Below are 17,285 nucleotides of genomic sequence, written 5' to 3'. Positions count from 1 at the left end.
CCTTATTTCGAGCTTCCTGTGCTTCCTCAGTTAATTGGCCAATAGTTAGCAAAGCGTGGCTTATTATTTCCGGACCATGTGCAGAGTTGGAGGTATATTATACCACGGATATAGCTTCACAAAATCACCATTTTGCACACTTCTAAAACATCACAATAGCTCTAAAAGACGAATACAGCACATTAATAAGAATATATTTGACAGCACGAACACAATATAAATACCTCCGGCTTCTCTTTCCATTATAATTGGATTTAAATTTGATAACACAAAATAATTGGACAGCTTGCCGCGAAAGAAAAGCAACTATTCACCTTTAACCGCGGCTTTCTCAGAAGAGGCACAAAAGGGCAGTATAATTTTTTCGGAATATGTAGTTAATAATCTAACCTTTTTTTTTAAAAAATGAATTAAACGGGGATCTAGGGTGTAACACTACTTTACGTCCAAGAATATAAAAAAACCCAATTTTTTGGACCACTTTTAAAAAATTAAAAAAAAAATAGTAATTATGTATCTAAATTTTTTTTTTTAATATTTTTAGAATTGGTTGCTCTTAAAATTTCAATTGTTACATACACAACTTAGGCCCTTGGGCGCTTTCAGAAAAAAAAGAGGTGTAAAAATACCTTTTTTTCTTATTGGCTAAAATAATATTTCGAAAAATCAACTTTAAAAATCTGTAGTGGGAGAACCATTCATCACAGATCACTCTTTTCTTTTGATTTGTATAAAGAATTCAATTGTTTTTAAAGTTGCATTGCAACATTTTGGAAAACCTAAAAAAAAACATTTTGGCTGGCTTTTTGTTCTAGGCGCCCCAGTGTACGACGCAAGGATTCTTAGCACAAGGACCTCAAATTGGCACATTGAGGCAAACAGATTCATGGTTTGTTTTGATGTTAAAGTTTTTTAAAGATGCACTATTTATCTTTCAAACCACATATTTAGAATAATTCTAGGAAATAGTCAAAAAACATAAAAGTATACAGCTGCGGTCAAAATATTAGCAAACTTTTCCAAACACAGGGCGGCAACACTATGTTTTCTAAAATTAGGTTCTCCCTTAAAAAAAATCCTAAAATTATTCTAAGTTTGGGGTTTGGAAGATAAAGAGTGTATCAAACAAAACAAACTAGAATCCTTTTGCCTCTGAGACCTACGAAAAGTTGGACAATTTCAGCATTTTTCGAACTTTGAGGTCCTTGTTCTAAGAATCCTTGCGTCGGAAAACTTTTGGAAAACGCAGTTTAACTTTGGAATTCGTAACGAATTCAAAAATATAGCACCCATCGAGGTAAATTTAAAAAGCATTCATTTTGTTGCACAGTGTACGAAGGGGGCCAATGCCTCAAGCAAGCAGGATATAAAGCTCCAGAACAGGTGTGCTCAAAACTGCCTTATGGCAGTGCAGTTACAAACACCATTAAATGAAAAACACACGCACGCGACCCTTCAGTTCTGGCGTCCCATATCGAAGACAATTCCTTAGGCCAAACGCTCGGCCGCTGTCGACGTCAGCAGAGCAGTCGGTATTTATATATTGCGCTCTCTTTCCTTGTCTAATAATTTGTTGTTGTACTAGAGAAAAAAGCGGAACTCCCATACAATTTTCTCTATGTGGCGTCCTCGGTGCGTCCTCGAGTAGAGATGACCTGTACTCGGGTTTTCCTTTGGTGATTACTGAGGGAAAAGTGACATCTGGTACTGAAGGGGAGTAACAAGTCACACACAGTCAAGAAAAAGACAACAACACTTTGCATTGTGAGTTGAGGAGAAAAAAAAAACTTCAATGGAATTTGTTGTTGGCCTGTCTCGCTCTTATCTATTAAGGACAGCGACACAAAGAGGACTCGGGGTGTGCATAGACAAGCATTGCGAGTGCACTGCCGTATGCTTAGTGCTATTACAAAAACAAGAAAGGAAGCTACCTTCGGCCAGCCGAAGCTTATATACCCTTGCAGATAAAAGAATACTCACTCGGTGAAGTTCCAGGGATCCCAGATTCAGCGTTTTTATTTATTTAAATTTTGTTTTTAAGTAGTAAAGAATCAAAACTCCTACTTCCTACAAAGTTACAATGAATTTTCTCATATTTGTTTGAATATTCCTATGGGAGCCTTAAGATATAGTGGTCCGATCCGGATCGCTCCGACATATGTACTACTGCAATAGAAAGAAGACCTTCGGGAAAGTTTCATCGCGATAGCTTTAAAACTGAGAGACTAGTTCGCATAGAAACGGACAGACGGACAGACGGACATGGCTAGATAGACTCGGCTATTGGTGCTGATCAAGAATATATATACTTTATATGGTCGGAAACGTCTTCATCACTGCGTTGCAAACATCTGACTAAAATTATAATACCCTCTACAAGGGTATAACAATTGTGCTCGTGTGCCATAGGAATGAGCACCCCTGATCCAGAACGTCACTACCAAATTTCATCTGGCTGCCTAATTTACGAGCACAGAGTGGTAATCCCGACAAACTGAGGAAGTTGGTACTAGAAGAACTTCATGGTGCTGACTTGGGTATCGTCCAAATGAAGAGCATTGCTCGTTCGTTTACATATTGGCCAGGGATTGATAAGGACATTGGAAATATAGGCAAATTATGTGAGAATTGCGCAAAAAATGCTAATTTTCCGCAGAAATATTCCTGGCATCACTGGGAATATCCGGAAGCACCCTGGGAACACGTGCATATCGACTATGCTGGACCATTTCAACATCTCATAATTTTAAAAATAATGGAGCGCCAATTTTTTTTCTTTCACAAATAATTTACGGATAAATAACGGCAAAAAAAAAATTTGCATTTTCAAAAGTTGCTAACTTTATGCACATTTAATAATCACGAATGTTTACTCCAAATGACTAGACGTGGCAGTTACAAAATCAATCACAACCGTCAAGGGTGACCTAAAAGCAGTGGTGGCCAGCAGAAGCAGCAAACATACAATGAAAGAACGCATTGCGTTTGTGTTAGTGCGAGCATGCACGAATTTGGCTGTGTGCGTTTTTTAGCTTGACAGCGTACATGCCCAGCGGGAACATTCCTCTGGAAAATATGATATTTTCATGAGGTTTCTCCATACAAGCGGAAGGGACAAAACCTCTGGTTTCAAAATACACGGGGGTGACACAAAAAGTAAGGGGGAAATGAGGTTTCTATGTGGTTTTCCTAGGGAATTTACATTTACCCTACATCGTCGCCTGCTGAAAGATACAGGATTTCCAACACTTTCTGCTAAAAAGATACAGGTTTTGCAGCACACAAAGAACCACATTCTCACTTTCCCGGTGGGTGTGCGTAGAAACCTGCAGCGCGCTGAGAGCGCAGCGGTAGCTAAATTGCTAAATAGCCCTGCGCGCTGCCTCTGCTGGCCACCACTGCCTTAAAGCAATGGGTACTTCTTCTAAAGGGTGTTTTTTTTTAGAGGTATAGAACTTTAAGTTGGCATCACTGTTTAAGATGGCGACCGATTTAACAGCTGTCAAGTGATTTATTCTCAGTTTGGTTTGGCAATTCATCATGAATACACTCAAGCCTGAACAACGCCTGCAAATAGTGATATTTTATTCGATTTATTGAAAGACACGTTTGGTGACCGCCAATTTCACGTTTTGGACCTATAAATTGGCCTCCAAGATCTTGTGATTTAACACCGCTAGACTACTTTCTGTGAGGCTATGTAAAGTCATTGGTCTATGCGGATAAGCCACAAACGCTTGACCATTTGGAAGACAACATTCGCCGTGTTATTGCCAATATACGGCCGCAAATGTTTGGAAAAATCATCGAAAATTGGACGTCCAGATTGGACTACATCCGAGCCAGTCGTGGCGGTCATATGCCAGAAATCATATATAAAATGTAATGCCACAAGATTATCTTTCGAATAAAAAAATTCATGTCAATCGAATAATCCATCGTTGTTTTATTGTAACTTAAAGTTCAATACCTCTAAAAAAACACCCGTTAGTTCCTTACAGGCAGATTGAAAGGGATTCCTGTAATATTACATACATATTTACATGTACTGAACTCGTAAAGTATTAGATTTATTATAAAAAGTGTTCTTCTTGAACACAGATCATAACGAATTCCTCCGTTAGTACAACAACGCTCAACACTCCACGACAGGCGAGTAACCAGCGAAACTATTTATGGGCAGACAACTACTCACGCGCCTGGATCAAATTCGCCCTGACGGACCCCAGATCAAAGAACATCCAAGCCATCAACACAATGCAAACAGACATTCCGACGTTTTGTTCCAGGTCAGAGAGTCTACTTTGCGACCTACACCCCGCGAATGGATAAGTGGGTGCCGGGAAAAATGGTCAAGAACTTCTGTGACCTCCATAATGAAATCGCCCACAACAACGAAATCTATTAGCGACATATTGACCAATTAAGCAGCGCGCTGGAGGGTTACATTCGGGAACACCAAGAAGAAGTAAATATTTTGAACACCACATCCACTACCTACGGTAAGGATGAGGAAGTAAACAACGAAATCCTTCTAATTAGCGTCGAAGCGAACCAAAGCATCAGTACTCCACACAAGAACCACCTTGGTGAAGATCCAGACGATGACCGTTTTAGCACTCCACTTTCGACTCCCGAAGATGAGGAACAAAGGGAGAAGTCCTGGAGACCGGATATACCTCAGTCGGCACCACCACCACAACGGATTCTTTGGCGATCCAACAGAGTTCGTAAGCCGAGGGTAATGTGTTCATCATCACCCTGAGAGCGGAAGAAATGTTATGTTTAAAGGAATGGCAGCCCTTTTCATTCCGACAAGTTCACAAGTTGACTATCCTATATATATCCCATCACTACTTTTTTGTACTCTTGCTCGTGCAGAATGCGAACCAATTAAAAATGTATTAATTCAAATAATAAAGGACATATCAGGTGAGAATAAAATAGGTGGGGTTAAGGTGAGGTAATATTAGGGTTAATGCGGTGTTAGGTTAAGGTATGTTATGGTTAGAAGGATATGGATAGAATGTTAGTGCGTTCTAAGTGGGTTTACTGTTTAGCTAAGGTCAGGCGGGATTTTACTCGGATATTAATTCCAATTTGGAAATATGAAAGAATTAGCAATAAATGCTTTGCTAATAGTAGCGGACAACGTTGCTTCGTAGTTGCTTTGTAGTATTAGTGTAACATAAAATTACAACATAATTAAATTCAGAAAATTACTTTTTATTGCAGTTCACGTACACGGCGGACTATTGCGAATGCTTTTCGAATAGTCGGAATTCGTTTGGAAGCCGACACAGTCGAGACAACAAATGGCGTACCAAGTGTGTTAGTTGATAAGGAGCAAACTTTTCGAGTTTTCGGTACCGGACTACAAAAAAATACTGAAATAACGTTTACCAATGAAAAAAATGATTATGGTGGTCCCTGTCTAAAACCAGCTACTGACCTTTTCACCCCGATAGAAGTAGCCAATGATGGATATTCAGCAATTTACTCAGTCAAATTTCCATCATTTATAAATGAATTTTATATTTGTGCCAAAACTGCTGAGGAAGCAACAAATGTAAGTATTTTAGTTTATTATAACTGAAACCGGTATGGGGACAGCTATTCTTTTTGTGTACAAGGGTAAGCGGCTGTCCATATAATGACCAGGGGGTAGGGGGAGTGGTTTGGTTAAAGTCAGCCAACGGTGGTCCCTGTCTAAAACCAGCTACTGACCTTTTCACCCCGATAGAAGTAGCCAATGATGGATATTCAGCAATTTACTCAGTCAAATTTCCATCATTTATAAATGAATTTTATATTTGTGCCAAAACTGCTGAGGAAGCAACAAATGTAAGTATTTTAGTTTATTATAACTGAAACCGGTATGGGGACAGCTATTCTTTTTGTGTACAAAGGTAAGCGGTTGTCCATATAATGACCAGGGGGTAGGGGGAGTGGTTTGGTTAAAGTCAACCAACAGTACTGTGGCAACAGTACTGTGGCAGCCCTATACACATATATTTATACACATATATATATATATATATATAGTACCTATAGTAATCCCAAGCATACCCACCGGGAAAATTCCTCTGGAAAATAACATATTTTCATGAGGTTTCTCCATACAAGCCAAGCGGAAGAGACAAATCCTCATTCACCCCTTACATTTCTTCCATCTCTGGTTTCAAAATACACGGGGGTGACACAAAAAGTAAGGGGAATATGGGGCTGTCCATATATTACGTAATCACGTTTTTGCTGATTTTTGACCCCCTCCCCCCTTGGTGATCAAACGTAATCTTTCAATAAATACCCCCCCCCCCCCAATGATTACGCAATCCCAAGAACTAAATTTTTTTTGTTTTAATATGTTTATAATATTTATAAATCTTTAATCTTTAATATTGTTTATAAATATAAATATATGGACAGCCCCTATGAGGTTTCTATCTGGATCTCTGGCAGAAGAATGCAGGACAAAATCCACAGGTTTTTCGACTTCCCGCATTATAGATTTTCCACAAGTACCCAGTTATGGTTTTCCTCCACTTGCAATATCCACTTTTCTACACCCTCCCAGTTTTGGATTTTCCAGACCCTCGCTGTTTTGGTTTTGCACTGCTTTGCAGTATCTGATTTTCCACAACAAAAATTTTTTTTTTTTGATTATTTGTTTGTTTATTTTTTAATAATATTTATAATCGAAGCATTGGAACTAAAAATTTTTAATGCCTGAAGCATTCCCGGTTTTTGCTTGGCCGAATGCAGTTCTTAAGTATCCATGTCTTGTCGGTCTTCTGAAAATATCAAAAATAATTAGATATGAATGTAAGACCAGGAATAATAATAAGAGTAATTACCATTATTACGTCTCCGCACAAAAGTAAAGGATCTCACCAGAAATTATAGCCAATCATTTTCCCTCTGATCAGCTGTTTTATGTCGTGTATCTATATCGAAAACTATGAGAAGAAAAAATAAAATATGACAAAAGCAGGCGCAACACTTCTGGTCCCAAGAAGTCTCAATCGGCCTGGCTGAAATAACTTGTATGCTGACGACGTTCAAATGTATGTTAGCTGTCCTATAGGAAGAATATTAGATTGTGTAAATTTATGTAATGTGGAATTGTCAAATGTTAGTAAGTGGGCAACAAGCAATGGTCTGTCGCCTAATCCTTCTAAATGTAAGTGTATCGTTATAAGTAAAAAATCCTCAAGCATCCGTAATCTTCCAAATTTACGTATTGATAATTCTCCGATCTTCTATGTAGAACAGGTGGCTAATCTTGGCATTACAATTAATTCCAATTTGTCATGGAGTGCACATGTTGTCAAATCTGTGGGGAGGTCATATGGTCAACTTATGCAACTTTATCTGTCGCAACAATTTTTACCAACATCCATAAGACTTATGATAGCAAAATCATACCTCCTTCCAACATTGTGCTACGGAATAGAGATTTTTGGTCATTGTGACAGTGCCTCGCAACACAAGCTAAACATTGCGTTTAATAACATAGCTAGATATGTATTTAATATTAAACGAGGGGAACACATCACGTCATTTGCTAATAGTATATACGGCTTTAATTTTAAATCATGGAGTAATGCCAGAAATCTCATTCTTTTACATAAAATTATAAAAACCAAAGAACCCAGTTACTTATATGAAAAATTGAAATTTGGTACCTCGACAAGAACCCGAAACATTATTACTATTAAACATAAGCTGGCATGTTCGGATTTTTGAACTATCGGGATGAAACTTTCCCAAAAGTCTTCTTTCTATTGCAGGTAGTATATATGTCGGAGCCGACCGGATCGGACAACTATATCTTATAGCTCCCATAGGAAGGATCGGAAAAAAAAACTTTAAAAAATTCTAGCTTCGGTGTTTTTTGAAATATTACCTTCTACTTTTGGGATGTTATTTTTTAAATATTTCTGAATTTCGAATTAATTATTTAAAAAATCGGACTACTATATCATATAGCTGCCATAGGAACGATCGGAAAATTAATGGAAAAGTAATAGGAAATAAATTCTAGCTTCTTTGGTTTTTATTGTATTATCTTCTACTCCAGGATATGACTCTTTTTAAATATTTCCGAATTTCAATTTTAATTTGATCAAAATCGGACGACTATATCATATAGCTGCCATAGGAACGATCGGAAAATTAATGAGAAATATTAGAAAATGGAACATTTTTGCGATTTGTTAATTAATAGGAATGATCTGCAAGGGTATTCCTTTCTTGTTTATCCATTCCATTCGGTTGTGGAATGAACTGCCACAACATCTTAAAATAATTGAAAGCACATCGCAATTTAGGGACAATTTATTTAAATTTTTAAAATCACAATGTACCAATTAAAATTAATATTAAAATTAAAATAAAATTCTAAAATTAATTAAAATAAATTTTCAACAGTTTTGTAATATGTCAGCTCTAATTGTTAATTGTATTAAATGTTAGATATAAGTGTTAAACTTAAGTAGGGACCTACATATTCTTTATTCTCATTATACTTCTTTTTTTTTGTGACTAGTGCATTAATTTATAAGGAATTCCTTGTAGCACTAGGAATTAAGAAAGAAATAAATAAAGAAATAAATAAACGTAATATTTTGATTAAGTTAAACAACTGAGTTAGTACTGAAGGACTATTTATACAACCATTTAATTAACACCTCACACCATTTACCACTGGTAAAGATTAAAAACATTTCCAGTGTCACTGAAATGCAGAATTTGTGTTGAAGATAGAATCCGGAGGCGTATATTTATTAATGGCGAAAATATCTGTGGTACTAACCTTTGTAAAGTAGGGTCACACTTTGGCGCCGAATAAATATTTCGTTTAAACAATACTTTTCAGGGACCGTAATCATTAAAGGTTACGTATATTATAGGTATATTAGGCATTTTACAGAAAATGCTTAAAAATGTAATAAAACAATAATAATTCCTTGATAAATGTGATCAAATATTTTAATCGTCTTACCGTGGCTTTTCTCTATCATTTTGTTGAATCCCACATTTATTCTTATTATTATTTGTAAGCATTTTGAGTAAAATAAATTAAAATCATCAATAAATATTGTGATTATAGACATTATGATTATAATTATTTAGTTTAATTTATTTGATTAAAAATTAATAATATTTTTTCTATGAATTTTAAAATTACTAAAAATTTAAGATAAATGTGAGAACAAGATTTTTGGTTTTGGTGTAAATCATAAGATTTTTTAATAAAATAAAAAATTATAATCGTAGTGCCATAGAAATCACACAGCGCATAAGTGGCCTGATAGTGATGCTACTCAGAAACCCACCCCCATTTAACGCTCAGAAATTATCTATCCCTACACCGCCGCCTGCAAAAAGGAACAGGATTTCAAGAACACAAAAACCTACTTCTTACTTTCCCGCTGTTAAGAGCATGTTAGCAAAAGAGAGAATAAAGGAGAGAGGGACAGTCTTGAGAGTGATCCTGACCTAAACTGGTGCGTGATTCACTCTCCTACAGTACTGCAAAAAAAATGTGTTAAAGTAGTTTAAGTGGTTGTGGGGGAGGTCTCTATTCCCGAAAACGTGAATACGTAATATATATAGAACCACAAAGCTACAAGGTATTTATAGCCCCAAAATTTTAATTTTATGTTTAAAAAAGCTCTTTTTTCTTTAGCATTACTAGTGAATAATGTTAAAAATCGCCGAAATTGTGATTACGTAATATATGGACAGCATCTTGAGGGATCTGCGTATTATTCAAAATTAGCGGGGGCGTTATATGTTTACACATTTGTTCATTAATTTTGATTCGCCAGTCTGATAGCCACTTCTCAACTACTACCAAATGATCAGTTAATTTAGCTGTTGCTTTTTTTGAAGAGAAACTTCTTTGGGCGCGTTATGCATTTTCGTGGACGGAGTAAAACCAATTCAGACCGTCACGAAAATCGTACATCTACCATTATTTTCTTAACCGCTCTGGTGAGATCGTTAAATATGTTTACCTGTCTGTCTCTCTTAAGCGATAGAATGAGATAGCTAGATAGAGACTGGCACAAATGACGTTTTAAAAGAGAGCAGCGGGAACATTCCTCTGGAAAATATGATATTTTCATGAGGTTTCTTCATACAAGCGAAAGGGAGAAAACCTCATTTACCCCTTACATTTCTTCCGTTTCTGGTTTCAAAATACACGGGGGTGGGGTGACACAAAAAGTAAGGGGTAAATGAGGTTTTGTCCCTTTCGCTTGTATGAAGAAGAGATAGACAGGTAAACATATTTAACGATCTCTGTGTCACCCCGTGTATTTTGAAACCAGAGACGGAAGAAATGTAAGGGGTAAATGAGGTTTTGTCCCTTCCGCTTGTTTGAAGAAACCTCATGAAAATATCATATTTTCCAAAGGAATGTTCCCGCTGGGATTCCTAGTGTGCGTTGTCCGTGCTAGATTCTTTGGTTGTGTAAGTTTATAAGCAAACGAAATTGTGCACTTACACTCTTGGTTGCAGCATGCGCTCGCATAAAGTTGAGAGAGTAAAATCTAAAGTAAATCTAATCTTGCTTGTGTGAGAATACAGAAATAATTTCTGTGACTTCAACTACAGAGAGCGTCTGCGATCTGCTGCAGCTGACGCTATAACACCAGCTCCAATTCATAAAAAACAAGAAAGGATAGCTTCGGGCAGCCGAAGCTTATATACCCTTGCAGATAATTCCTATTAATTTACAAATCTCAAAAATGTTAAATTTCCTATTATTTCTCACTAATGTTCCAATCGTTCCTATGGCAGCTATATGATACAACGGATATGGCTAGATCGACTCGTCTAGTGATGCTGATCAAGAATATATATATAGGGTCGGAATCGTCTCTTTCACTGCGTTGCAAACTTCTGACTGAAATCATAATACCCTCTGCAAGGGTATAAAAAGAGATAATGAAATGATAAACGAGACAAGAATACTAGAAGTTTTACTTCTGTTGTGCGTAGGCTTGACACACCCCTTTTTTTTCTCCTTATTCTGGACGTCGATGAGAGAATGAGAGAGAGATGAGAGAACGCTATAGTCGGGTTGGTGTCCCGACTATCTAATACCCGTCACTCAGGTAAAGGGAGTGCGGGGGAGATGGATATATAACACTTTTTTTTGATTGCGCATAACTTTTTATGAATGTTCCCATTTGAAAAATGTCTTCTACATTTTGATAGGTATACAAAATCACCACAAAATTGTATTTACACTTCTCACACACATTTTAAAATCGTTAGTGGGCGATTATGGGCGTTTTCACAGGCTCAATGCGGTCTTCATGGGAAGTCCAAACTGGAGCGCGGCACTCAAGAATTGGTCGGACTAATGAAATAAACAAGGTCTTTGTGACAAAGGGATCACCGAATTCCTTCGACCACTTTTTGATAAATCCAAGCACGCCCCTGGCTTTATTTACCATGGTAGTAATCTGATCGGACAATTTCAGTTTAGGATCCATATAGACTCCAAGATCGTCAGCATGCGTTATTCTATCTAACACACAACCGCTCAAAGTATAAGTTGAATAGTGAGGGCTGACATGAAAAACGATCATTCGCTTACACTTAGAACCATTTAAATTTAAGTCATTGTTCATGCACCATGTTTGAAATGCATTGAGATCGGATTGTAAAGCTAGACTTTGTGCGGGATCATTAAATTGCAGGCACAACTTAACGTCATCTGCGTGAGTTCGTTAGGACTAGAGGAAGGTCATTTATAAATAATATAAGCAGGAGCGGACCAAGATGACTTCCTTGTGGTACACCGGACGTAACTCGGATTAGGGAAGAATAAGAGTTTTTAAAAATTACCCTTTGAGTCCTGCCATTCTAATAACTTAAAATCCACCTAAGAAGATCATTAGAAAACCCTAAGAGGTCCAGTTTCCGAACTAAAATAGGATGGTTTACAGAATTACTTATAACAGGACAAAAAATGAAGTTTGACTTAGGCATATCATATGGGTAATACTCAACTGACGGACTTGATGTTGAATAGGTGGTTTGGAAAAACTGTGCAAAAAGATCGGCTATGGCCTGATCAGTGTTTGCGGCAAAATCTTCAAATTTAAGGGTTGATGGGTAACTTGAAGATTTGTGCTTTGTGTTAACAAAATTATCCAGTGTAAACTGTGTCTTGCAACGAACTAAATAGTTTTTGTTACACTGAGCGTTAAGCTCGGTAAAATCCGACCGAGCCGAGCACTTAAGTATCGGGAAAAGGCAGCTTGTGATCCGTAAGCTCTAAACTTTTTGTACAGTCTAGACTTCACATTTTTAAGTCGTGACAACTCATTACTAAACCACGGAGGTTGGCTAGAAATTTTAGGATAATACGTAGGAACGCATGCATCAAAAACTGCGTTTAATACATTATAAAATATATTAACAGCTTCATATAGGTACAAAAGTACAGATTATACCAATCCGAGCAAGCGATAAGGCTATTAATACGTGCAAAGTTTGCTCTACGAAAGCAAGGGATGCGTTTAGCTGGCTTTTCAGATATTTCAATTAATTTTGTACTTGTGTCAATAGTCAGCTCCAGCGTTGGCTGATATGGGTCTTCTGGTAAAGTAATTACAGAGGTTCTAACTATGCAGACGCCACCTAGACTTGAAACAAAGCATAGATCCAGTAATCGTTCTAACAAATTTTGAACATGGTCTACATGAAATATTAAGCAAACCAAGAAGAAAATCATGCTGCGTTGAAGGTTACAATATATTCGATGTTTCAACGGTGGACCTTGTCGCCCTAGGTATATTAAGGTCACCTAAAACTATTAACTGATCCCTATCTGCTAGTTTACTTGAAATAAACTGGATAGCGGACAGATGACTTGCATATATTGGGAATTCAGATGACGGCGGAAAATAAGAACATGTTATGTACGAGGGTGGTGCGATAAGTACTTAGCCTCCAAAAGCAAAACGAAAATTTTGGAAAAGGGGCGATTTATTTCTCAACATAATTTTTTTATAGCTCGATACACTTGACCCAGCGATGCTTCAACTTCTTTAACCCGTCTGAAAACTACGTTTTCGCGAGGTCTGCAAAATAGAAGTCCTCATTCGACAAGTTTGGAAACAAAAAAAAGTCACACGGGCAAATACTGGAAAATAATGTGGATGGGGTAGCAGTTTGACCAATTTGGCCTCGTATATAGAAATATCCGGAAGGGATATTTTTATACACTAAAATTCAATGTCCATTTTTTCGTCGGACGTTATTTCTTCAGACGTTAATTCTGAGTCAACTGCAATTAAAACTCTAGCTTCACGTCGGGAGGGACGATCAAGCCTGTACGTTGTGAGCTTGGTTGGAAAGACTTCGGAACTAAGAATTTCCGGTTTTAGCCAAGTTTCTGTGAACACAATAACATGGAAAGACAAGGAAAAACTATCAGTCTACTACTACTACTTTTATTCTTATAGGAAGGCAGAAGAATAGAATCTAGTTTTTTGAGACATATATAGGTCTGTAGGTTGAGACGGTCTGTAAGTTGAGACACTCAATTTTCTCAAAACTTTTCCACCAAAATTTTTTTTTTTTTGTGGTTTTTTTTTAGTGATAAAACTTTTGGGGAAAACATTATAAGCCAGGCTCTAGCCAGATTTAAGCTGTGAGAGTCGTGTACCATTTTTCACCAAAAAAGTTTTTGTTCACTTTTTTCAAAATGCCATTAAAAAATAATAACGGGCTTAAATAAACTTGGTAAGAGAATTAAAACTTTAGTAATTTAACTGTTACAAATTAAAAAAAGAATCAGCTTAATGTGACAGTCAGAAAAAAAGTTATTAATTTTTTCCCGAAACATCCCATTTAGTGTAAGTTGTAGAGACCTGCACGAGTAAGTAAAAATATACTCGATTACTACTCGGCGACGCCGATTCCAACTGTCAATTCTGGAATCGTGGCATCGTAGAATCGTAGGCATCGGCATCGTTCTACTCATATCTGACTCGTGTTTTTTATTAAACAAAATCAACCAAAATCAACAAGAGGAACCAATATAACCAAGATTTCACAATTGTTAGTCTTATCTACTTAAGACCATAGATTAACTCTTTGACAATATGAGACCGCAAATTCTTTGGCACAAGAGATTTTTTTTTTATGTTTTACCGTCTTTGAACCCGACATACACGAAATCTTAACCAAAATGAGACCGCGAATTCTTTGGAAGAAGAACCAATAAAGGACCATGTCCAAAACACGTATGGATTTGTTGTCTTTAGCTAGGTTTTTCTATTCACGAATTCTAAAAAAAATGTACCCGCGAATTCTTTAGAAGAAGAGGAAATTTTATTGAAATTTATTTTTAAATGTCAAATTTGAAATTTGTTGGCGATGCTACGATGCTACTCGTACGATTCTACGATGCCGAGTAAACTCGGCATCGTCTGACACGATTACATGGTTACAAAAAATAATCGTGGCATCGCCAACTTGATTACTTTTACTCGTGGAATCGTGCCTAGTAAGTTGAGACACTTTGAGCGTGTAAGTTGAGACACCCGTTTTTCATATAAGAAGGCCTTAGCCCGACAGAGGTCGCTTTCTGCCTAGTACATTTCTTTGATATTAGGGGAAAAGTGAATGTTCAAAGAGCCTTTTGATTTTAATTGTTATTTGGTCTAAGTTCTTAAAAAATGGATGGGAAATAATTTAGGACGAACTAAAATTGATTAAATTAACATAAATAAATAGTTCCTTATAGTTTGGAGTACTTTTTGTGTGAGTATTATTGACTTTTAAAAGTGTCTCAACTTACAGACCTCTTTTTCAAAATGTCGTTTTTTGGGACTTTTCAAAAAATAATTTTTCAGTTTTCCCTAATGTTGTTTTTTATTAAGCTAATAGACTAACCTTTCGATCAGTACCAAATGCGTAAAGTTTCATAAGTGAATGTCGAAATGGCAGATTAAAAACAAAAGGTGTACCAACCTACAGACCTCTCCCCTACACTTGCTAGTTCAACTCAACGAAACACAAATATTTATAAATTAACTTCTACACAAAACATGGTTCTCTAAAAAAATTTAAATCAGCACAAAACAAAAGCATTTCTAGTGTAAGACCTCTAAGCAATGTTATACATACCTTGACGAAGATTTTTCATAATTTAGCCGAAAAGAATGCGCGATATTTGCAAAAGAATAAATAATTAAACTCTTGTGACACTTCGTAGAAAAATTTAGGCGCACGCAACTTAACTCGAACAGCTGACTTTAGAAACCTGGCAAAAAGCCGGGGATGGTCACAAAAATAGTTTTATGTTAGTTAAACATTTCTTAAACATTTCAACGGATAAAAAAATTTCACAAAATAATTTTGGACTTTATTCCAAAAAAAAGGCTTTTCATCCCAATGTGCTACGTAGCGCAAGTTTATATCAGCCGAGCGCCACGCCCCTCTAACGCCCACAATCGCCCACTAACGATTTTAAAATGTGTCCTGCGCCCACATCCTTAAAGATTTCCGAAAAGTATAAATGCAATTTTGTTGTTTATATTTTTACCTATCGAAATGTAGATTAAAAAGTTATACGCAATCAAAATTGTTTATATATCTATCTCCCTCGCACTCCCTTTAGCTAAGTTACGATTATTAGATAGTCGGGACACCAACCCAAATACTCCCTTTAGCTGAGTGACGGGTATTAGATTGTCGGGACATCAACCCGACTATTGCGTTCTCTCCTGTTTATCTTAAGACTTATGGTAGTTCACTTGAACCGATCTGCCTTTTATAGCTCATTTGAAAGGTAATTCGTTTCTTTATGGCATTTCTTATTAAAGATAGTTCCTTATATCAAGTATAACTATAAAAGAGTAGATGTCGATTTGCGTCATGTTCCCCCAGCCCAAACCATAAGACCTAAAATTCAAGAAAAATTTGGTCTGAATCGTATGTTAGAGGAGGTGTCCACTAAAAAAGGACTTTTTAAAATTCGGCTCCTAAGGACTCCCAGGACTCTCGAAAAATGCGAAATTGCTTGATTAAAGCATCAACCATTCCCAAAGTTTTTAACCAAACAAGTTGATATTTTTTTTAAGCTTTGTTTGTAGAAATCTTTGAAAGCCTAGAAGATGAGCCTCAACCGACTTCCGGTTGGAGCACTTAATTAATTTTTCCGCACTGATTATGAGATCGCATCCGTTTTTAGTTTAAAGTATGGAGCTATGCCATACAATCAGTAAGGCATTTTTTTTTTTTTTACCCACGGTTGATTTTATATGATTTTTTTTTGTAAATTGCGGGGGTTGCGGGGGGCCTTTTTGGCAGCATCACGAACGTCAGCAGAAGCAGAGCGAGAGAGTAGTGAGCAGAAAGAGAGTCATTTGAAGCGAAAGAGAGGCGGCCAATGGTTTTTTTCTGGTTTGGAAATACCTGATCAAAATTTTAATATTTGGATACCAGAACGGATTATCTAATGGATGCAATTCTAAGTCAAAGTGCGTAGGCAAACCATAAAATACACAAGGAATTTTTGTTTTGATTTTAAAAAAAATTTTGGATTGATTTTCAAGGGAGGAGCAGGGAAAAACTTTTAAAAACGCAATGACACACACACATCGATAAATTGGCACGTACATTAGACTAGGTCGATTTGTATGGGCAAAAAAAGTGATAAATCGTAGGGGGGGAACGCAATCTAGGAAGAATTCTAAGCAAAATTGCAAAAGAAACTATATCTTGAAAACCACGTTTGACCCTCCGCATTTGCAAAAGATAAAAACCCAGTATTTGTTGAAAAATATCACAGTAGCCCTAAAATTTCTACACTAAAATGGACCTGAAAAACGTAAAAAATCGTTTGGGCGGAAAACAATCTCTGGGCATTTTTAAGCCATATTGCCCAAGAAACTATATGCCATAAACCACGTTTGGCCCTCCGCATATTTCGTTTTACTTTTGAGTAAAATATCATAGTAGCCGTGAAATATTTGTCAATTTCAAATTCTCCCCTTTGTTAAAAATGTTTTGTTCTCTTTAAAGCATTTTTTTAATACTGTTATTTTGTATATTAATAACGGCTACTATGATATTTTTCTCAAAAATTAAGTGAAATACCAGTATTTTTCTTTTGCAAATGCGGAGGGTCAAACGTGGTTTTAGGCATATAGTTTCTTGGCCAATATGTCCATTGATTATGTTCCGCCCAAACGATTTATATCTTTTTTTTCATCAAAAAAACCAGTATTGTTCTCTTGCAAATGCGG

General features: G+C 36.6%; 1 protein-coding gene across 2 annotated transcripts in view; it reads left to right on the top strand.

The window, feature by feature from the left end:
- The first annotated feature begins 5,685 nt into the window (after positions 1-5,685).
- Positions 5,686-17,285, top strand: part of uex (metal transporter uex) — a 107,514-nt gene continuing 95,914 nt past the window's right edge. For both annotated transcript variants that reach the window (XM_070211854.1, XM_070211853.1), the window contains exon 1: positions 5,686-5,844. The gene's annotated coding sequence lies outside the window, so the exon portion shown is untranslated. The remainder of the gene's footprint in view (positions 5,845-17,285) is intronic.

Source organism: Drosophila takahashii, chromosome 2L (genome assembly GCF_030179915.1).
Source record: "Drosophila takahashii strain IR98-3 E-12201 chromosome 2L, DtakHiC1v2, whole genome shotgun sequence".
NCBI lineage: Eukaryota > Metazoa > Arthropoda > Insecta > Diptera > Drosophilidae > Drosophila > Drosophila takahashii.
The sequence above is the reverse complement of the archived record's forward strand: the minus strand, read 5'-3'. Positions and strand labels throughout refer to the sequence as shown.